The sequence below is a fragment of the Herpailurus yagouaroundi genome, unplaced genomic scaffold (genome assembly GCF_014898765.1).
Source record: "Herpailurus yagouaroundi ecotype Mexico unplaced genomic scaffold, PumYag 162, whole genome shotgun sequence".
Taxonomy (NCBI): domain Eukaryota; kingdom Metazoa; phylum Chordata; class Mammalia; order Carnivora; family Felidae; genus Herpailurus; species Herpailurus yagouaroundi.
This window is the reverse complement of record NW_024412403.1, coordinates 2,153,801-2,159,796: the sequence shown is the minus strand read 5'-3', so window position 1 is coordinate 2,159,796 and position 5,996 is coordinate 2,153,801. Positions and strand designations below refer to the sequence as shown.

Here is a 5,996-nt window from a genome sequence, read left to right as displayed (position 1 = left end):
GCGTGGCCTCGGACGCTTGCGGCAGCCCCACATGCCCGTCCAGCTGTCTGTGGGTGAGCAGCTTTGCCTCATGCGTCCTGCAGGTGGGGTGCAGAGAGCTTAGGTGACTCATCCAGGGTCATCAGGGGACCGCTCCGCAGGGGCACTTGGACTTGAACGTGCTCATTTGGGCGCCACGTTGCATGCCTCTAGAATGTTCATTTCCCTCTGGAGTAGAGGGTGTCACAGTGCCGTGGGGGCTCTACGGGGACTCAGGGAGAATGCCCAGCCTGGGCCCCTCGCTGAGGTCGGTGCCAAATGCAGACCAGGCCACCTCACCCTCAGGAACCGCCCCCCCCTTGCCTCTCCTACCTGTGGGGCCAAGACCACCTCCGCGGGCAGCGGTGGCCTCTACGCCTCCACACGGCTGGACGTTTCCCTCCTGGGCTGCTGGCTGCCCAGCAGGGCCGCCCGGGAGCTTGGGGGCGCTGCGGGCAGCTTCGGAGGAACCTCCTGGGAGGTGTGGCACGTCCTCGCCGTTCCTTGAGGAGTATGATTTGTGTCAGCGCCTCCCCCCCAGCCGCATCAGAGTCGTGTCTTGCCACCGACCGGCCACGCTCTTTCTCCTCCGCCTTCCTTGTCGCCTACTGAGCTCTGCTGAGCCGGCGGATGCCGGCTCTGCTGTGCGGCCCTCCCTGACCACACGGGGAAGTAACCTCTCTCCCCACCACGCTCCATCTACCTGTCTTTTTACCAGTCCCTCGCGCCCCGAGATCGTGTGGCTTCGTGGCGGCAGAATCCGTCTTCCGCTTCCCACGGTGGACGAATAGCATCCAGCCCCCGCGTGTCGAATGACCTGGGGGGAGGAGCCCGCGTGGGGAAGGGAGAGAGATTAGGCCGCGGCTCGGGCAGGAGGGATCACCGCCGACGAGGCCGTTCCCGGGGCCCTGCGATCTGCCCGCCGTCGTCACTGAGGGGCTGGGGTTCACGCCTCCGGCGTGGCTCCGCGTCAGGGCCGCGTCCTCATTTCTCCGTCCTGGGAGCAGACCCTTGAGCCAGAGAGGGTTGCCGGCATGTTCCAGCTGGCAGCTTGGCAGGGAGTGCCAACGTACTCGGTGCGTCATCGGAGCTTCCCAGCCACGCTGCTCGCTCTGACGACGTACAGAGAGCGTTTTGCGTCGAGGTTTCCAGTCTTCGTTAGTTTACAGGAAGCTTATGAAAATAGCCTCCGAGGGAATGAGTGTCACCCGGACGGCCCGTGCAGGACTCACTGGCTTCAAAGTCGTTCCGAAGACTTATGCGGCAGTCTGGTCTCCGGCTCGCGGGGCCCGGAGCCGCCACCCACCCGACCCCGGGCCCCTTCTTTCCTCTGAGCTAAGACCCAGTGGAGGATGCTGACAAGGGTCAGCGAGGGCCGGGGGACTCAGCTGGGATTTGAGGCTGAAACGGGGCTTCCTACTCCTTCAGGGCCCCTTTCCTGCTTTGAAGAAATACTGCTCAGGATGCCTTTGGTTCTGGAAATTTCCAGGAGCACGTTTACTGGCATCAGGTTTGACGCAAGGGGCTGCTACAGGGGGCTGTCGCTCGGATGTTACATTGAGGGCTGGGAAGCACGGGACCCAGTGATGGCCGGAAAGGTGGGGGCACCCAGAGACATTTTCTTGTAGGGTACCGTGTGATTGGTTAACGGCAACTAGAATGAAGTACCGGTGTCCTGATTAGCCGCGTCTTACGACCTAAAGCAGTTTCCTAAACTATGTTTCAGAACCTGATGGAAGCCGGGGATGGGGTTTATAGCTGGGAGGTGAAGCAGGTGCCCGGAGGTCCCGGGAACGGCAGGAAACACAGGGAGGGCGGGGAGCTTGGCGAGGTGCATCCGAGTGGGCGCTTCTGGTTATCTGCTGCCTGGGAACTCACCAGGCGTGTTGGACGTCCTGGGGGCGGCCGGTTCCTGGGTCTTTGTCTGGAAGCACCAGTGGCCCGCAGATTGTTTTCTGGTGCTCCCCCATGGAAGAACAGGGCATTCTCCTTGCCTCCTGTTTTCCTTCTCAAAGATTTGGGACCCCACGTGGCAAGAGCGGGGTGTGCGGAGCGGCCGGGATCCTGGTGGCGGGGGCCGTCCCGGCTGCCTGGCGTGGAGGTGGGCAGTGTGCCCACAGCCCTGATGCTCATGGGCCCCCTTGTGCTCCCCACGTGGAACCAGAAGGAAAGCAAAGGAAGGTGCTCCCCGGGGGCCGGCAGACCCCAGAGAGATGGGGTTCTGATTCGAGTCAGAGACGGCGGTGTGGACTTGTTTCTGGGGGTCCTTGGGGTTGCCGTACGTGTTCTAGGACAGCAGTCACAGCGCAGGGACGCCCAGCAGGCTCAACAGGGAAAGCACACGGGCGGGCCCGAGACTCCGTGCGCAGGCTTGCGACCTCTGTCCCCCGTCTCCCTCCCCAGGGGCATGCCAGCAGGGGAGAATGCAGCTGTGTGCCGGGCTTCTGTCCTGCGAAGCTGTTAGGGGCTCAGCGCCCGGGGTTAGTCCCGGGCTGGTGACATCAGCATCTCTGCCTAGCACCCCCCACATTCCAGACGCCCAGGGAAAGCAGGTGTTGAGCACAAATCGTGTCCTCTGCACAGTCTGGGATGAGTGGGTTGGGGAATGCAGACCGTTCTGAAAGCCCAGCCTAGTGAGCAGCCCCTCCAGAGACAGTGGTCCCAGGCCTGCGGGGGACTGTGTCCTGCACAGGGTGTTCCCCATCAAAGGGGTCCCTCCAGCGGATGGAGAGGGCATGCTCCCTTGTGAGAGCAGAGTGCGGTCCAGGAGGAGACGGTGGGAAGGTCCTCCCCGTCACGAACGGAGCCTTGGAACAGATTTATTTATACACCTTACGTATTTCCATCAAAGGCGTTGGGGTCTCCCCCACCGCCTTCCAGACCTGAACCCCCCCCACCCCCCACCTCCCTACATCCCCATAATCTAATTAGTCCCACATCCTGAGGGTCCTTCTCAGCTCTGCCCAGATTTGACTCGTTTCCCTTCCCACCACCGCCACCCCAGACCTTCCCCGTACTGTCACAGTTACTTTGCGACCTTGACGTATTGGCTCTTTCTCCTCCCTGGAACCCTCATCCATAAAACACAGAGACCGAAGCGGATGCTTCGGAAGCTGTCTTCAGGACGAGGCGTGCATGCTTAGTAAGACCGAGGCGCCTCTCCAGACTGCACGGAGCAGCCCAGATGGAGAGCTTGGGCAGCCACGTAGATTTAAGATCTAATCTCAGCAGAGGGGGTGGCTCAGAGACGAGGTAAGGAGGTGACCCGTCTTAGGCCATTAGAGACTGAACAGAAAGCCTGGGGGCAGCGCTGGGCCAAGATACAAGAGCTGGGTCCTCGTCCTGGTGACTCCCCCCTCCCTGCCTTTGACCATAAATCGAGGTGGTCACACAACACATAACGTGTACCCTGTGTTCCCTGCAGGTCTGAAAGCGCCTGAGTCTCCCTGAGGGGTCGATGGAGGTCAGAGGGCGCACTCCGAGCTCTCCACGGGTGGGGCTTGTGCTCAGAGCACTGGGGCCCCCTGCGGTCACCACACGCAGAAGGAGGGACAGCCCTCGGGGAGGAGCCCAGCAGCACCTGGGTGCAGGGCAGGCCACGGGTGTCTTAACCCATCCTGGGTGCTCTGCATGCTTAGTTGTTTGGCACTAATTTTATACGTTATTTCTAGAACCTCTTTAGACCCTCAAGGCATTCTGTAGGCTGGGGGTCAGGGGATGTACTGTTTTCTCCTTGTAGCGGTGGAGAAATGGAGAGCCAGAGCGTCTGAGCGGGGCAGCTCCGCGTCCTTCTCTGTGCCACTTGTCCCCCAGCATCCTTCCCTGTGCCACCTGGCCCCAGGCTCACCTGGCCTCGGACTGCTTGCTTGTCTCATCTGTCTCTCGTCCTTCAGGTCACTTGATACTAATGAGATGTCAGAACCTAAAAATTCACAATTTCCAATGTAAGGAGGTGTATAGAACACACTTATCTCCTCTCCCGAAGCCCCAGTGAATAGCAGGAAAGGAGTGAAAAGGTCTCAGTCCCCGAACCTGAAGGACACGAGAGGGGAGGTCACAGTTGGAAGGAGGTGGCGGGGAGTCCCGGGCGCAGGTTCTCCCGTAGCGTCGTCCAGGTGCCCGGCAGGCTGGCCTGCGTCTGTCACGTGCTGCTTTGAGCCTGCACCACGCGGGGGCTCCTTACCCTTTTTACTCCAGAACCATCATAGATTTTAGGAAGTTGCAAAGATGCCGCGGGAGCTCCCCGGGTTCCGAGCCTGGTCTCACCCCTGCGTCCTCTGCCCCCACCGCCTGAGCCCCCGGCAGCCACGAGTCTGTTCTTCATGCCCGCAACCTTGCCACTTCGAGCACGTCACCTAAGGAATCCGACCGAAGTGACCATGTCACTTTCCACCCAGCGCGATCCCTTCGCCGTCCATCCGGGTTGTTGTGCATATCGGCAGTCCTCCCCCCTTTGCTGCCAAGTGGTCGGTCACTCTCAGCTTGCCTCCGTCGTTGGAAGCGAGGATTTTGTAGACAATAAATAATCGGGTCTTACTTTTTCCATCCACTCTGCAAAACCTGTGTCTTTTCAAACTGGTGTATTTACGACACTACATCGAAGGTGAGTTTTGATGTTAGGACTTAAGTCCGCCATCGCATCTTTCCGTTTTAAGGTTTTTCTTTTCCTGCCTTTCCAGGTGACTTGAACATTTTTCCAGAGTTCCGTTTACCCGTTCTGTCATTCTTCCTTCCTTCTGCTGTTCAACCTTTCCACCGTCCATCACTTCGTTTCTGCTTAGAGAACGACCTTTATCCACCCTCATAGGGCAGTCCTGTGGGTGACAGATTCCCTCCGTTTTCTTTCATCCGAGAGCGTCTGACTGAGCCATGCGTCTGTTGAGTGTTCAATTCTGGGTTGGTGCTTTTTGAAAGCTGTTGTGCCCCTTCCTCGTACTTCCTGAAAAAAAAATTTTTTTTAAGTTTATTAGTTTATTTTGCGAGAGAGAGAGCGCGTGAAGCATGAGGGGAGGGGCAGAGAGAGAGAGAGAGAGAGAGAGAGAGAGAATCCCTAGCAGGCTCCATGCTGTTAGCGCAGAGCCCGACACAGGGCTCGAACCCACGAACTGTGAGATCATGACCTGACCTGAAACCAAGAGTCGGACCCTCAGCCGACTGAGCCCCCCCAGGCGCCCTGCTCCTGGTACTTCTTTCTGATTTCTGATGAGAAGTTGTTTGTTCTGTGAGTTACTTTGCCCCAGTAGGCAAAGTGTCATTTCTGTCTTGCGGCTTCCAAGATTTTTTCTTTGTCTTCAGTTGATGCAAGTTTGACTTTAGTATCCTGGCACACATCTCTTTGGGTCTCCCTTGTGTGGTGTTCCCTAGATTCTTGAATGTAGAATTTATGACTTCTTTCCAAATGTGAGAAATTTGGCCACTTTTAACTTTTCTTTGCTATTATAGGTAGGGTTTTGTTTTGATTTCACTTTCTTTAATTGTTTTTAATGTTTATTCATTTTTGAAAGACAGAGACAGAGCATGAGCAGGGTGGGGGCAGAGAGAGAGGGAGACACAGAATCCAAAGCAGGCCCCAGGCTGTGAGCTGTCAGCACAGAGCCCGACACGGGGCTCGAACTCACAAACTGTGAGATCATGACCTGTGCTGAAGTCAGATGCTTAACCAACGGAACCACCCAGGCGCCCCAATTTCACTTTCTGTTTGTTACTTCTGTATAGACATAAAATTGATTTATTTTTATTGACCTTGTATCCTACAAACTTGCTAGAGTTATTGTCAGTCTCACACCTTTTTGTACATTCCCTGGGGTTTTCTACACACACAATTCCATCACCTGTGAATAAAGATAGTTTTACTTCTTTTCTTATATATGTGCCTTTCCTTTCCTTTCCTTCCTTCTTTTCTTTTTCCCTCCCTTCCCTTCCCTCTTCCCTCCCTTCCCTTCCCTTCCCTTCCCTTCCCTTCCCTTCCCTTCCCTCTT

General features: G+C 57.0%; 1 protein-coding gene across 9 annotated transcripts in view; it reads left to right on the top strand.

Moving 5' to 3' along the window:
* TRPM2 (transient receptor potential cation channel subfamily M member 2) overlaps positions 1-5,996 on the top strand; it is a 57,793-nt gene that overhangs the window by 5,101 nt on the left and 46,696 nt on the right. The gene's annotated exons all lie outside the window — the stretch shown is intronic.